This window comes from Athene cunicularia (assembly GCF_003259725.1).
Source record: "Athene cunicularia isolate RWA chromosome 1 unlocalized genomic scaffold, athCun1 chr1_part1, whole genome shotgun sequence".
In the NCBI taxonomy this organism is placed as follows: Eukaryota; Metazoa; Chordata; class Aves; order Strigiformes; family Strigidae; genus Athene; species Athene cunicularia.
Window position 1 is genome coordinate 65,122,469 of NW_020799091.1, and position 16,037 is coordinate 65,138,505.

General features: G+C 45.0%; 1 protein-coding gene across 1 annotated transcript in view; it reads right to left on the minus strand.

Annotated features, from left to right (window-relative positions):
- The window catches only part of LIMS1 (LIM zinc finger domain containing 1), a 75,057-nt gene extending 59,767 nt beyond the window's left edge, over positions 1-15,290 (minus strand). The window contains exon 1 of the mRNA XM_026855106.1: positions 15,048-15,290. The gene's annotated coding sequence lies outside the window, so the exon portion shown is untranslated. The remainder of the gene's footprint in view (positions 1-15,047) is intronic.
- Positions 15,291-16,037: the final 747 nt, after the last annotated feature.

The window sequence follows — 16,037 nt, forward strand, 5'->3', positions numbered from 1 at the left end:
AAAAAAAAAAAAAAAGAGAAGATTTATGATGCTTTTATCCTCAGGACAATTATTAATGTATGCATAGATTGCTCAAAGGCAGCTTCCCAAGTACAGAATAATCGGTCCAATCAACCTATAACTGAGGGCATAAAAACAAAGGATTTGTAAAAAACAGGCACCACTAAGGAACAACAGAGAATGTTTTTCCCCCCAAAGGCAGGGGATGGGGCCAGTTCAAGAGCATCTCATTGCTGATGTTCTTGGAAGCAATACATTTTGCAAAACAAAGGCCTCCTTTCGTTGCTGCTTCTGTTTGTTTGCTTTTAAGCTCTTTTTCCCAAACAAACAATAACAAAATAATCTGTATGCCGTTCTTGGCCCTGATCTCTGACCTTCAGCAAGCTCCAATCTCCTTGAAATCTAAGCTCAGAGGCACAGTTTATGGATGGCCAGTTTCATCATGGTGCTGAATCCACTATAAACTCTCCTACCCAGATCAGCTATTTTTAAAAACTATTGGCAGGTGACCTGTCCTGGTATAAAACCTACTAACATGAAGTTATCATCAGACTTCCCACAGCTATCATAAATTCCAGTAACTCTGCGCTGTGTGCTCTGCCCAATTCTACACACATACTGTGAGCACCTGTGCCTGACCATGTTTGTCGCACTGAGCAGCACTGTACATGGGTGTAAGTCCAGCGCCAAGCTACATTTATCTTACACATAATGTGTGTGTCTGAATATCACCAGCAATTTTTACTTTCAGAAACTGGGATAGGAATCAAGGTTGCTTATAGCATAAATAAAATCTGCCAATACTGTTAACTGGAATAAAACATATCTAAAAATGCTAGCTTGTACTCTTAACAGCAACATTTCAAAAGTCAAGGCCACATACAACATGCTCTAGAAATTCAAAAGTCAAAATTCAAAAGGATTCCCACCTGGATGACCCAACAGAGAGCATCACCATTGTAACCCTCCCTCAGAAAAAGATTTAGAGGACAGCTAACTTGTAATATATATGAAGCTAGGTATTTTTTCCAATTACGGGGTAAAACCCAAGTTTTTAAAACTCTCACATAGACACCACTTTTTTGCAGTCAGTCATCTTTCACTTTTTGGGAGTGTTTGGGGAGAGGCCAAGCGAGATCTAGCATCCCTCCAGAAGAGCAGCGAGTTGGTCCTGGATTTCCACCCAACCCTCTGACCAGCAATGCAGCTGAAACACCAATCAGCATACAGACTCTACTGTCAAGTAATTTTTCAGAAGATCCTTTCCTTCTTTGCTCCACAGCTAAACCTTGCTGCCACTGCCACACTTGTGAGGCTGGACCTCAAGAGCAGCCCCCTGCAGAGGCTGGATCCACCACTGCCCCTTCTGAGGCAGCAGGACCCTGAGCAAAGGGCAGAGACCATGACGGACCAAGGCACTTCGCTGCCCTGCTCCTGCTGAAGACTGCATGGCCACAAAACAAGACTGGGGATGGAGACCTTCCTGAAAATCCCATTTCAGTGGACATCCTCCTCATTTTATTGGCTTTTAGCAATCCTTGCAATCAAAGCACTCCCTCTCCCACCCCCTTGCCTTTGGGGATGCTACGATGGGAATACTGCAGCGAGGAAGGAAAAGTAGTACAAGTATCTTCTTAATATCACATTTGGTTGCCACTGTTGCTGCCAGGGCAGCAAATCTTCCCTTCTAACATTGCCTTGCAACTATCCCCTTTCAGAAATTGGCTTCTCCACACATATCTATAAAGGAGATAATAACAGGTAGCTCTGAGCAGTCCAACCTGGTGCTCAGCATTCAGCAGAAATCACCAGAGTAAATCACTTAGGAACACAAACACAATGCAACACACACTGAGATTATGGTTTCAGCAACTTAACGGATAAACCATTACAGTTGTTGAGAATCAAATCTGGTTCACAGGGGAGTGGGGGATGATACCAAATGAACAGAAATCCTGGTTTCACCATTAAATCCCAATGTGCTGTGTCAGTGTCATTGAAAACTACTGGTACAATGACAAGTAAGAGAATAACGTTGATCAAACAGTACAAATACATCAGGCACCTTAGAAACCTGTGACTTTGACACTGTAAGTGTTATCTTTTCCTCCCTTCCTTCCTCCCTTCCTTCCTTCCTTCCTCCCTCCCTCCCTCCCCCTCTTCAGTACCAAAGTGCCCAGACATTTCAGAGCCCTGAGGCTTGTGGATAGCACGTATGTGGACCAAGCTGATGTATAAATGCCATCTTCCTGCTGCTGTTTTATTCATGTACATCATTTGCTAACCACTGCTACCAGGCGCAGCACCTCTCCCCTGCTTTCCCCTTTCTGAAGGGGAGGTCTGGCTTTGTCAAAACTTAACTACTTGCAAAACACCTCCAGTCCATGGCACAGGCAGCCGCCCCTCAGACCAGACCCATGCATGCCCAGGGGATCACCCGGACTCCACCTCAGCCAGAGGCAGAGTCTGGCTCACAGGAAGGTCACCAGGAGCCCCACAGCCAGCAGTCCCACCAGCTCCAACCTCACCCCACTCCCACCCACTTGCAGTAGTAACTACACTGCCGACCCAAACCTCCATTCCCTTTCACAAAGGCAACATGCTTGCTGTTAAAATTCACTCCCCAGAGCTCATCTGAGGACCCAGGAAGGCTCGCGTGAACAGACACCTCCTTCTTGCTTACCCATTCATGACTATTTTGTTTGTACCACAGCTGAAAGAATGAGGCTCAGGTCATCAGCCAAGTGGCTACTGGGCTAAAAATGTAAATTAAATTATACCAGTTAGCACTACACTGAGTTAATATACAACTTCTTAATACTCCTCTGTGTAAGCCAAACCGAACTGTCATTTGGGTGCCAACCTTCTGAGCAAGCAGACCTGTGCTGACTTGCTTTTTGTAGCCTGCGGGTCTGTGCTTTCTTTTTCTTTCTCGCATTTACATTTGCATGACGGTTTGCCAAACTATGCAAACCCAATTATGGCCACAAAAGGGCACTGCCAAGATCCGTTGAAGCTGTAAATAAAACTATAGGGTCATACAGCACAACGATCACTTTTTAATTAAATTCAGGTGTTTTGTCTGGGAAAAAAAAGAAAAGAAAAAAAAAGATGAAATGGCCGTAGTTACTACTTAGAAGCAAGACATAAATTATACAAAATGTACTTCGCTAGGTGTAAAACCCAACCTATGACAACTTCAACTAAAAGCATTTATCTGTGAGCACCGGGATGTAACACTGGGCAGGCATGCTATACCCATTTATCTAACGAGCAGCTGCTCTTCTTTGAGAAACAACAGATTAGGAAAATATCCTCTTGAGCTGTAACTGTTACAAGATTGACCTTACTGTACCATCCAGACAAAACTATGTCAAAACAGAGATAAGTTTTGTCTCTGTATCTGAGACACAGAAGCAAGGTTTCAAAAACCGACATAATTATTTCCCAAATATTAGCAGGTATTTTGTCTTATTTGGCCATTGATGTTCCACTTATGGAGCCCTGACTCTAAACCAAGCCCCATTAAACAGAACAAGAGAATTTCCACTGGCTTCAAGAATTGGGAAAGACATGCTGTAATCCATCAGCACCGAATCAGTTAATCACACTAATCTCTAGCATTTACATGTTATCAGAAATGTTAAACAATGAATGATGAAACATACAGCTTGAAGTACTTCTGTGTTCCTAACAACATGCAGAAGATAATCAAATATTACCTTTAACTGGTGCAGAATTATCTATTTATATACATGCCTTGAGGAGTTGTCACAAAGCTCCACTAATCTATTTTTATTGAAGTTAATGATACACTCCCTGCAGAACTGAAAGGAACTTGATTCTCAGTAAGGAAAAATCATCTGTATTTCTTACAGGTAATAATTTCAACCTTTATTATAGAGACTGACAAAAAGATAAATCAGGACAACCATTTTTTAAACAAAACTTTTTTTTTTCTTTTTGAGGAGTTTGTTTTCTTCATTACAAATTCAGTTCCTGTCTAGGCTACAAAACACTCATCTGACTGAAAAGCTATTATCATGAAAACAGCAACAGCAAGTGGAATGTCACAGTAAAACCTTAGGGCTCATTTGATTTTGTACCAGGACTATGATACCTGGACAACTGATACCTGTTCCCAGCAAGCATGTCCCAAATATTCCAGATACAGGAGTCAGGGAAGACAAAACTGACATTTTTAAAGTGAAAAATAAAAAAGAACTAAAAAGGGGCTGGGAGGGAATATTCTTAAAGCCTCAGGTATCTTCACATCACTGTCAAGCAGCAAAAACAGAAGTAACCCCCATTAAAATACCTCTGCAAAATCTGTTCTATTTTAAAAAATGCTAAATATGTGGCTGGTGGTCCATCTCACTTCCCTCTTGACATGGAAATGCAGAAAAACCCTTCTGGAGTCACACTCCTCCAATTTTGAGAGGTGGACACATATTTTCCCCTGTAGAAGACACTTCTGTATTCTTAGAAAACACTCCTGTATTCCTGGAAAAAATGTGGGCAATTTAATCTTCATCCTCCCTGCGTTGCTGGCCTCACCTCCCAAAAGATACAGCCAGAGGGATGATGCAGGCAGCAACGCTGCAGGAGAGCTCAAGAGAAGCAAGCAGTAGCACATTGGCCAGCTAGCTACAAATTACCTCAGTTTGGCTCTTCATAACTAATGAATAAACAAACAATTCCTGACTTCAGCTGCAGTTTCCCCTCTTGTCCCCCCATAAGTTATGAGTGCAATCAGGTCATAGTGCAGCCTCATGCCCACATGCTAAAGAGGAAGTCACTGCTGTGGTGCAACTTGAAGCAGCACTGAAGATATGCTCTGTAAAAGCACACATTTGTTAGCACAGAAACTGCGTATTTACAGAAGCAAAGAAACAGGATAAACCTGAGCTGTTAAAAAACTAAATATCTCAGCATGCCACATTAAAGTACTAAAAAATGCTAAGGTATGTAAGAAAAAAAAAATTCTTTTGGTGTTGAGAAAAGACAGGAGACGTGGCATTACCACCCAGCGAGGCTGCCAGGAGGGTTCCCACACCCATGGCACCATGCAGGCTGCCGACTGCTGCCTTGTGTTTGGACATCCCCAGATGCTGCCACCATTTCTCTTGACTCCTTTGTTACTTATAGGGAGCAAATTTTACATTTCAGAGCGTGAAGTGCATTGGGACAGGCCTTGCGGCAGGGTCTGTAACTTCTGTTGTTCACCAAGCAGACATTTGGCACATCGTGTCACGCCACCAGCTTCTCCTCAGGTACGGGCAGCATCATCCTACCGAGGGGCAGCTGCAACTCTCCAGCATCCAGGGAGAAAAATGCCAACAGTGACAATTTGTGAAGGCAACAGGAAAAACAGAAGCAGCACTTGCCACAGTGCTTTTGATGCCATAACATCATCCTTCAAAATGTTAGCAATTCTTGTTGATGTACTTCTTGCTTCAGAAGAAAGGCTTCAGTAAGGGCATCCTGTGTTTGTTTATATATACCTGACCAGGCAATTGCTAGTAGTATTCTGGAGACAACATCCTATTGCAACACCTGCTTGTACACAATGAACAGAGTTACGGAATAATTTATGGCAGAATCACTTTAAAAAAAAATAATCTGCATTTTCTCCTGCCACTCTTCTTAACCTATTTGGTTGGATTAAATACTTCATGTGCCAAGATACGTGCATCTTGTAAGAAGGCTTATAAAGAGAATACAGTAGCACAGATTCAGTTTAATCCTTGTGTGAGCCACAGTGAGGGTGAACCCAGGTGCTGTTACTGGGGATGGTATTGTGCCAGCTCCACACACGAGCTCTCGGCTCCAAGGAAATGAAAATTTGAACTTGTACCTTGACTCAGAATTTAACTCAGGTGCTCTGTGTGATCAGGACTATTTTGTCTTCAGACTAAATAAATGAATCCACTTATTTTTACTTCAATACATTCCACTGTTTATGAATTTCCAAAAAACAAGTATGTCCTTTGTGTGAATTTTCAATGTTCACTTTAAGATATGAATACTTGAGACATATTATGAGCTCCTTGTCTTTCCTGACTTCTATTGATATCACAGGAAAGAAGCAAGTGAAACAGTTTTCAGTAAATGCAGTTCTGTTAATATCCTTGCAACACTTCCACTCAAGCATTAACAAAACATTCAGCACTACAATCTGAAATATTAGATACCGATGGCACAAACACTTTTTTTTTTTAGCTTAGATCAACATGAACTTTAGATGAACTTTATATATTTCCGCAGAATGGAGAACAACATATTCTTAGTGTGATGAACTAAAAGTATCTTTCTAACTATTTCAGGTAGATGCTGCCTCTCTCTTGCATCCCCAAGACCAACTACAAGAACACTATTTTTTAAACCATGAACACAGAGTGTTTAACTTAGTTTTTTCCAAGTTTGATGGAAAACCTTTTGATCTGGAGCTAAGGCCCTGCTCATTCTGCACACACTTTCACAAAAAGGGATTAATGATGTGTTAGAAAATCTGGACTCAGCAATTTTTCATTATATTTCCCCACCACTGTGGCAGGGAGAACTGATAAATATCTGTAATGGAAACCAAACAAGGAGCATTATTCAACATTGGAGAGAAAAATCCTCCACTTAACATTAGTACCATCAACATCCTTCATGCCTACATGGGTGGGATGTCAGAAGACAGCTTTCCGTGGCGTAGTTTCTCCTCCATCAGGAAGAATCCCTTCTCCCCACAGGAGACCTCCTGACGCTATGTTGCCACCACCAAACTAATCCAAGTGATGGCCATGGTGGCTCTGCTGGGCACGCAGTGACTTACAACCCAGCGTCTTCCCCATCGCTTCCCTACTGCAGACTACAGTGCTTATTTTTGTATGTGCATGGAAGTAACGCTTTTTATGGACTTAACAGAAAATCCATTATGTAAATCAAGCTACTACACAGCTACATGTTATCAAAATCCACTGGGTAGAAACAACTAACGCAATTTTACCTCAGATGATACAAAACACTCATTTCGTAATTCTGCCTGCCTTGGGAATCTGCCCATGCTGAAACTGCTCTGAAAAGACATCGATATCATGCAACAGCATTAAACTCAACTGTCTTTCTTAAATACAGGTGCACAAAGCTATTTATAAATGAATAAATAGCCCAAGGTGAGCAGAAAGCTTTCTCTTGAAACCTGAGCAATAACATGGCATTACTGTTTCTGGATCTTCTGCTGTTTTATCATGTTCTGGTGATTTTCCCAAGGGCGATGTCAAGGATCCTCTTAACCGTACTGTTTACCCATCTCGGCATGGTAATGATAAAAATATTGATTTTCACATTTGTGACTCAGATGCAATTCGACACAACAAATCCAAATTATTTCCCCCTTGCAGTGTATCAGCTAAGCAATCGCAAGCACAAAGAGCTTCACTCACGTCAAATATCATTTATATGTGACACTTAAAATAGCACTTCAATTTCTCTGTACTTTTCAAAATGAAGCCCCGGTCTAGCAGTAGATTTAGTGTAGGCTGGGGAAGGGATGGGTCTGAAGAGCAGCGTTTGCTGCCTTCCCTTGAGAACAACTCTGGGATCTGTCGTGACCCAGCCAGAGCCACGAACATTAAACACCCACCACCACTGAAAACCCTCAGACCCTCTCCAGGTCCCACTGGAGACGCTGGGGCGATCGTCCCCAGTCTGCATGAGACAGTAAGGAAAATACAGCTTTCAGTCTTCGACGAAGATTGGAAACTCTGACCTCTGGGCTTACATCATACATAGCCACTGACGATATTTTATCCCTCCTCCCTTGCTTCATCTGGCTGCAAAGCTGTGGCACAACTCAACCCGCCAGCACCCCAGCCACACTCCAAAGCTAAAGTGAGCCTGGTGACCGGATGGCTTCGTGCCACTGCCTGAAGACATCCAGCTCCCAGCGTGGCATCGAGCGGGGTTGAACGACACCATTTCACATGAGCGGGATGCCCGAGGAGAAGGGCAGCCTTTTCACTTTGAAAAAAGAGAAGTTGTAACTGCTGGAGATTTCAACAGAGAGGGATTCATCCCCAGGCTGCGAGTCCATCAGTTCCTGCCAGAGACTGTCCTGGCTCTGTACATTTCTTTTATATTTTTTTAAAATGTGAACCTGAAACAGTTCTTCAGTGTTTGAATGAGCAGGAAATCAGCCAAAAGAATAGGCCCCACTGGTCTTTAGATTATTTCAAACAATTAACAATAAGCGGCTATTCTTTGATATAATTACAGAAATCCCACTTCTTTGATGCACGATGGCAAATGAGCATGTTGAAGGGGCAAAAGGAGGTAGATTTATATCCGGGAGATAAGTACTTTTCTAAATAATGCCTACCCTAAGGACCGTATTTATATAACTATTTCAACAAGCAAGACTCTTTAAAGTCTACTATAATCCACTGACGAGAAAAGATCAAAGAAGCTAACAGGAAGGCCAGGATGCAATCAAAATATTTGATCAGTGAGAGGTTTCTTAACAGAGCCGTAAACTCAAGGGCATTTCAGTGGGAGGAGAAGCTGCCGTGAACACCCAGATGCTGTATGGCCGCAGCAGAAGGAGCCCCTTGGGACAATCTTCCCCTCATGCCCTGTCACCATCCCGCCATCCTTTCCTCTCTGCACGGGACACCGCTGGCACCCACCCACCCTGGTCTCCCATCATTTTCAGTGCAGCTAGGTTAAACAACCAAGGGTGGAAATTTTATTCATTCTCCTAAATCCCACCACCTCCCCCGCCAAAGTTAAATATTTGGCCTTCAGTTAAACTAAATGGATTTTTTTTTTTCCTTTTAAAGTGAAGTCTCACGATCCCCGTGTGACCCCGGTGGGAGGACAGAAGGAGGCTAAGAGACCCTGCTGTGCACCCAGAGCACTGCCAGAGCCCAGTGTCAGCTCCCTGAACAGCACAGATGGGCATAATGAGCTTTTAATTACTTCCTTTTCCTTTTTTTCTTTTTTTTTTTTTTTAAGAACAAGAGAAGAGCTACTGGGATTTTCCGATTTTCCTCCTCACACTTTTTTTTTTAAAAAAATACATACTCGGCAAACACTAAAGAGCTACATATTTGCATGAAACATATTAGAAACGACTGCTTCGATAGTTTATTTTTTGAAAAAAAAGCAGCAAATTCTCACTTTCTTTAAAGGCTTTAACATATTCCCTAGGTTATCAGCACATTTTCCTCGAATTTTCTGACTGCAATATACATATCCTTGTAACCTGAGAAGTATGGGAAACTCTAGAAACATCCAACTGTGTACAAACATTTAAAGCTCAGATACCCTAATGCAAAACAAGTACCTCTCAGAAACAAACATCTCCAGATGTTTTCACATATTTTTATATATATACAGAGTTATATATATAAGATGTGACTCAGGCACGGAAAGCCGAAAGAATGTTCTCATTTCCTGAGGCTGGCTAACAAAAAGGAAAAAATGTGAATGAAGGAACAAAGATTTCAGCACTTGGCTTTTTCTTAACAGCAGCAGTTTTAAAATGATCTACTTTGATTCCTTTCTCATGTTATCAGAATATTTCCTCTCTCTTGCAACTGCATATACTTACAAGAGGAAAAAACCCTTTGTTTTCTGTTTACAAATATTACAGAAATGTTGCACATGCAGAGGTTCCTGCCCTTCTCCTTTCAGCCCCACTGAAGCTCACTGACAGGTCCCATCAAGCCCCCTTTCCCACAGCAGCTTGCCTTGTCTCCTGGTACAGCTCTTGAGAAAAACAAGCAAGCAGCCACGTGCACCGCGGCTGTCCCACAGCTGCATCTCTGTATGGTGGAACTCAACCCAAAAGACCTCACAGGCACAGCTCTTGCTCCAGTTTTTTTTGTCGACAGTACAAAAATATACCTATAAACAGCATGCAGTTCCTCTGGGACCTGAAAGCAATGGGTGAAGCAAGCCCCTGAGCACCTCCAGATCATGAAGCTGTGTCATGCCCACAAATATCAGGTAGATTTAAACAGGCACTGATGTGTTGCTATTCTCCATGCCCTTTCTAACCACAACCTATGTGTCACGGCTACAGGACACAGGGTCTCCTTTGTCTGAATCCTCTGAAGGTGAGCTTCTGCAAGCTAGGTCTATGACAACCATGACAAAATCACTGCTGGGGTGGTTTCCCTTCAAGCAGGGCTGTAGGAGGGGACAACAACCTGCAGAAAGAATGTATTCAAGATTGCTTTCAACAGAAAGCGATCCTCCTTAACCTGCAGGCAGAAGATGCCTCTTCCAGTGCAAAAGAGCATGGACGTGCCCCTTCCCGACATCATACCCAGGACAGTCGCAAGCATTCCTCAGCCCTGACCCGGACCACCAACAAACACTTCTCCCTCCTTCTTTAGATCTCCTGCAGCTTCTCACAGGACTCCCACCTTTAACACCCATCTCTGGGCCACAGCTATATGACCCAGGCACAAATCCATGCTTCTGCTGAAGTGGGTACTTCCACTTTTCCCACATCCCCTCCCACCCACTGGCCCAACATCACCATCACTCACAAGATGAATGAATTGATCCAGATCAAGACAAACTCAGTTTTAAATCTACATATCTACCAATTTCTCTCGCCATGGGTTTTCAGCTGGCTCAGCTCCCCAGTGCTGGCATGAGAGTTGTTGGGGGATGGGAGTATGCGGGTCACCCTGGTCAGCTGCAGAGCAACCACATTCTTAATTAAAATGTCTCTGTAATTGCCACCTCTGGGAAGAACAGCTGCCCTGACATGGCCCAGAGATGATCTGTCCTGCTTTGTGACACCAGTCACAGCTGGGTCTGGGAGATGATCGCTGCTGAGTGCATCTGACTTAATCCAGCACAAATGTTGGTCTCTGACACAAAAGACGAGTCTGTCCTGCTACCAACACAGTTCAGAAGCACAGGCTGTTCATCTGCAAAGCTACAAACCGAAATACGCACCTATTTGCATGCATTTCCTCACAATGGAGGATTCACCGAAACCAGAGGGTTTTGCAAGCAGAGGCTGTTGTGCTGATTCAGCCCTGAATCTGAAGGGGCCACCTTCCCCGGACAGCACTGGCTGGCAGCCGGTGCTGCCCTGCCTGCCAAACTGTATTTTTCATTCCCAAATCAGATGTGGAGTGCACCAGGAGGCACCAAAGGAGGACTTGGGGATGCTGCAGCTCCAGAAGGCAAGAAGCTGACAACCGGTCCCTCGCCCCTCCTTGCCTGGCAGCACCCAGCCCCCAGCTGGGATGGCCAAGCACCCTCAAAGAGTCCTTGCAAAGCGTACAGGCCCCCTTCCGCCTGTCCCAGGGTGGATTTGAAACTATTTCTCTGCGTGGTTTGCCTCCCCACATCAATCCCACAGCTGTTGTACGTCAGCGTGGGGTCTGGACGGGAGCCACTCTGCCATGTTGTTGCCTCCCAAATATTTGCTGGCATTACTGCATTGCTTTGCTGTGGTCTTTCCCAGTGCCTCCAACTACACTAGAACAATGTATTAATACAGAAAACCCTTATAATTGTGAGAACAGCAGCTTCTCCATGCTGCTCTGGCAGCATTCATGACATCATTACACTGCCTTAGTTTCTCAGATGATCCACACTGACTCCCCATCCACAATGTGAGAAATAAACCCCAAGGTTTTAACTCTACTGTTCCCATCAGTTTCAGTTTTAATCAATCAAAAGCCCATCCACCAGTGTATTCTCAGTTCTTCAAACTATTTAATGCAAGCAGTGATTGAAACAATTCTAAATGCACAGAGTGACTTTGGACTCACCTTCTTATCAAATTCTGTAGAAGTGGCTGGTAGGTTTTTTTAAAGAGTTAAAAAGTAATGAGAAAAAAAAAAAAAGGTGATCAGAGCTGGAATTCAAGGACTTCCTAGTTAAAATACAAGGAAAAGCAACTAATATGAAAAATACAGGGCATAAAACCTCATCCTGGGTGCTGGCCTTGTAGAACTGTTTTTCATGCACCCTAGGATACTCCAGACTATGCCATTTTTGCACAGGAATGTGGTTTCAGACTGCAGACAAGAGGTCCACTTTGCCTATGGTTTTTCACTGGGCACAAGAGCTTCTGCTCCCTGGACCTCATCGACTGTCTCCAGACGCTGAGACAAATTCATGAAACTGTTTCACGTAAAGGGTTATTAGGGTACAGAAAACCAGCCAAGGAAATTACAGTATTTTGGCTTTTTTTTTTCCTTTTATCTGCTTAAAAAAGTAAGTAATCATTTTCATAAAGACTCCGACACCACAGGAAGAGAAATGCTGAAGCAATTGCAAAGGAGTGTCCTAATTTGAAGGAAACTATTAACCCCAGGGCACAGACCCCTGCTATGTTTTCTCTAATTGTCAGATTGAATTAGGACCTTCCTATCCTTTCACAGTTTCTGCTTCAACACCAGCACTTCTGCACAAGCTGTAAGGGTGACACGCACTGTAACACATCGCTAAAATGACATGAACACCAAACCACATAAACGGCTGCTTGATTCATGCTATGGATTCCTTATACAAGGGAAAGCTCTGGCTATCAAAATGTGACTGTCAGTTTGATTTTCCTTGTCATCAGCAAGCACCTGCCGTCGTGGAAAGAGCTGACATGAGTAATTTTCCCCACCAACTATTAAGTTGCTTTTAGCACAGCTAATGAAGTCTCCCTATACTGAAAAGTAATGAGAGACTGCATTATGCTACCGAGTGAAAAACCTTTAAACGGGACTTTGGAAGAGAGCAAAACACAGATGAATCAGGATATCTAACCTAACACATTTAGCAGGAAGCACAACTGCAGGACCTGAAAAGCCTGACTTAAGTGCTTCAATAATAAATATTTTATTGCAACTTAAAAACCAATTTGTTAACTATGCAAACCATCCTCCGTATATTGCAAGCCATTAACGGTTCTTCTGCAGTAACTGCATGGAGTCAGTTCTAAGACCTGTGCATTACAACCGAGATCAAACTGCAGCATCACATTTAGCTTCTTAAATATGGAGTCCCCTTTCAAAGCCAGTAACACTCTGAAGTGCCCACATTTTTGAGCTTCACAGTTTACAGCAGAACAAGAGCTATAAAACCAATGAGTCTATGCTAATTTTCCAAATGTAGTTATGCTTTTAATAAAGAGGAACTTGCTTTGTTCAACATTTTACTGCATGCTGGCCTGTATTTATTGCTACAAAGAAAAACTTAGATCGTGTTAGGAAACAAAAGCTTAAGATAATAACGGTTCTGAACTGCAAGCTAATGTTTTACTCTGAACCGCACAAGAAACTTATTCCAATGATAACACATCAAGACGAGTTCAGCACAACCAGCTGGAAAAGCTGCCCACAAAACTCAAAGGATATTTATAAAGCAAGCGGGAGTTGCGACCGCTAGCTACCCAGCCCCAAGCAGCACGCGCAGCAATCCTGAATGACAGACCCCTACCCAGCACTGACCCAGCGACAGGGCACACTGACATCCCTCCCTGCCCAAACCCCTCTCCTCCAGGGCAGGGTCTGGTCTCCCATCGTGATGCTGTCTGAGATGGCTGTGCCTCGGGTAACCCACGTTCAGATTACAGAGCCAGCCTGAAAGTTCCTTTCACTGCAAAACAAAAGCCGCAGTGGTGACTTGAGTTCAAAAAGCCTCCATAAAGTGGAGAGGAAAAGAAAAAGTTAAAAAGAAGAGTATTTCCTAAGATGAAAACAAACCCCATGCATGTACCTGCTGACCAGATGTCTGCTGCTCTTCCATGTACCAATCTGAAGAGAGACCTCAAGTCATTCTTTTCTGTATTCTTCCCTAAAACTCAGATTGCTTAAATTCTCTCAATCAGAGCAAAAAGTTAAATTCCAAAATCCCTTAGGAGTTTCAGCCTGCAGAAGCCTTTCAGATCACCTTATGTTTTGTTAAAAGGTGATTTTGAATGAAACATTTGCATTTTCAGTGTTTTTTTCCCCAAAGAATCAAAACAAGAAAAACCACCAATTTCCTCTCCTTGCATTTTATCAAATCAAAATGCATCTTCCACGAACCTTGACCTTTTATTTTGACCTCAATGGACTGGAATCATCTAAACAAAACCTCCTCAGACAGAAGTCCCGCAACCAGCTCCTCTGAAAGGAGCAGACCCCGTAGCCTCCCCCAGCCATGCCCCGCTGCCAGGGCAGCAGCGCTCCCCGCCCCGGCCGGCAGCTCCCTCCAGCTACGCTTCTGCCACAATCCACCGCACATCACCTTCACCTCCTTAATCACAGAACAGCCCTGGTCCTCGATATGCCGATTCACCCTGAAAAAGTGTCAAAAAGAGAGGCACAGAGTCGGTCGGCCAATTTAGGCAAGGGGCCCCACATCCAGCCCTTGCTGGTTAAGCGGGGAATATTCAGAGCGCATCAGCAGCGGCAAGCTGCCAGGTTGACTCTCAGCCACCGGAGGATGTGCTCAGCCGGGAGGCAGCAGGGCTCGTCCCTGCTGCTGGGGAAGGATGCTCGAGCCACTGGCCATACCCCAGGATGGCTGTTGCTTCCCTGGATGTGTTGGCCACATGCCTGCACACTGAAAGATGCACCGTGTGCGTTCTGCTCTGAAGCAGCTCCCCCCCCAACAGTTTTTGAGTGAGGTGGGCTCCCCCCAGAGTGCTCTGCTACTTCATCTCAGCAAGCTTCTGCAAGCATAGGTTCTAGCCTGACTTTGTCCCAAAATTTTTTGCTGTGCCAGGGGTGTACCCTAGCTTGTAATCCGGGAAGCGTGTCCGAGCAGGGACGCTGGCCTGCTCCCTGACAACTTCAGCAGAATAGATATCAAATATGAAATTGCTCTATCTACCCGGAGAGGCAGGCTCCATACCAGAGCTGAAGCACCTGTGCAGGGCTGAACAACACACAGATCCTCAGAGTCCCAAGAGACTGACGCTTGCAGCACAAATAATGACAACTCGGCCATTTTCAGGAATGCAGAAAGAAGTCTGGCCTGGAAGTACCCCTCAACCTCTAGGAAAACAAGCGGCTTTTGGAACGACCGAAGAAAAAACAAGTTACCTTAACAGATGTGAACATGTGAATCACGTTATTGCCTTTTCCTCAGCACAAGGTGTCCAGCTAAACCTGGTCAAAGCTGGCGAGATCCTGCCGCCTCTGCTCCCTCGCCCCGGAGCGGTCGGGGCGCTGACCCCGGGAGCGGAGCTGGCTCAGCAGCCCACCCCGCTGCACACCGGCACCGGGTCCCACCACGGTAGCCCCGACGCGGCTTGACTTTGCTGCTGCCGCAGCTCTCCTCGGTAGGCTTGGTGCAGAGCTGGAGGAACTCTCAGGCGCGGGAAAGATAAGGCGGTCTTTAGCCAGGCTAAAGTCTGTGCGTGCCAGCAGCCGTCCTGAACCCACAGCTCAAACGAAGTACAAAACTGCTCTTTCCCCTTCCCTCAACCCCAGATTTCGACGGATTAGTGGAACATTTGCCACGTGCTTTAAACAGGGACATTTTTTCCGAAGAAGCAACTACATGGGGTGAGGCTTTGAAACACCAGGCTATTCGTAGAGCAGCGTTTGCTTTCCGTATTCCCTGCCCACCAACCCAAGACAGGATTACTCAGTAATTGTGGGATATGCAGAAAAACGACAGGAATCTCACCACATAAGCACCCCAGGATATTCAGGACCGCGCTTTTGAAAGCCCCCACCTCCCCCGGGCAAGGACGGCTTTTAGCGCACGGGGCGTCACACCGCCCTCACGCCCCGCTCAGGCTCCAGCTTTGTATATTATTCCCAGTTTGCTGTAACACGGACCCACGAGCCACCCCACCGCTCCCCGCGTGAACGTGACCCCACGGGGCGATGCGAGGGAGAAGGGGTTTCTGCCGTGGCCGCCGCTGCCGGCGGGAAGGGGCGAGTTCCCCCGTGAAGCGGAAACTTCGCGGGGCGAGGAGGAGGCGCACCTCCACCCCGCCAGGCTCCTCGGCGGGACCCCATCCCCTGCACCAGCCCCCCCAGGGGCCATCCCGCGCCTTCCCCACCGGGGGAGTCCAAGTGAAT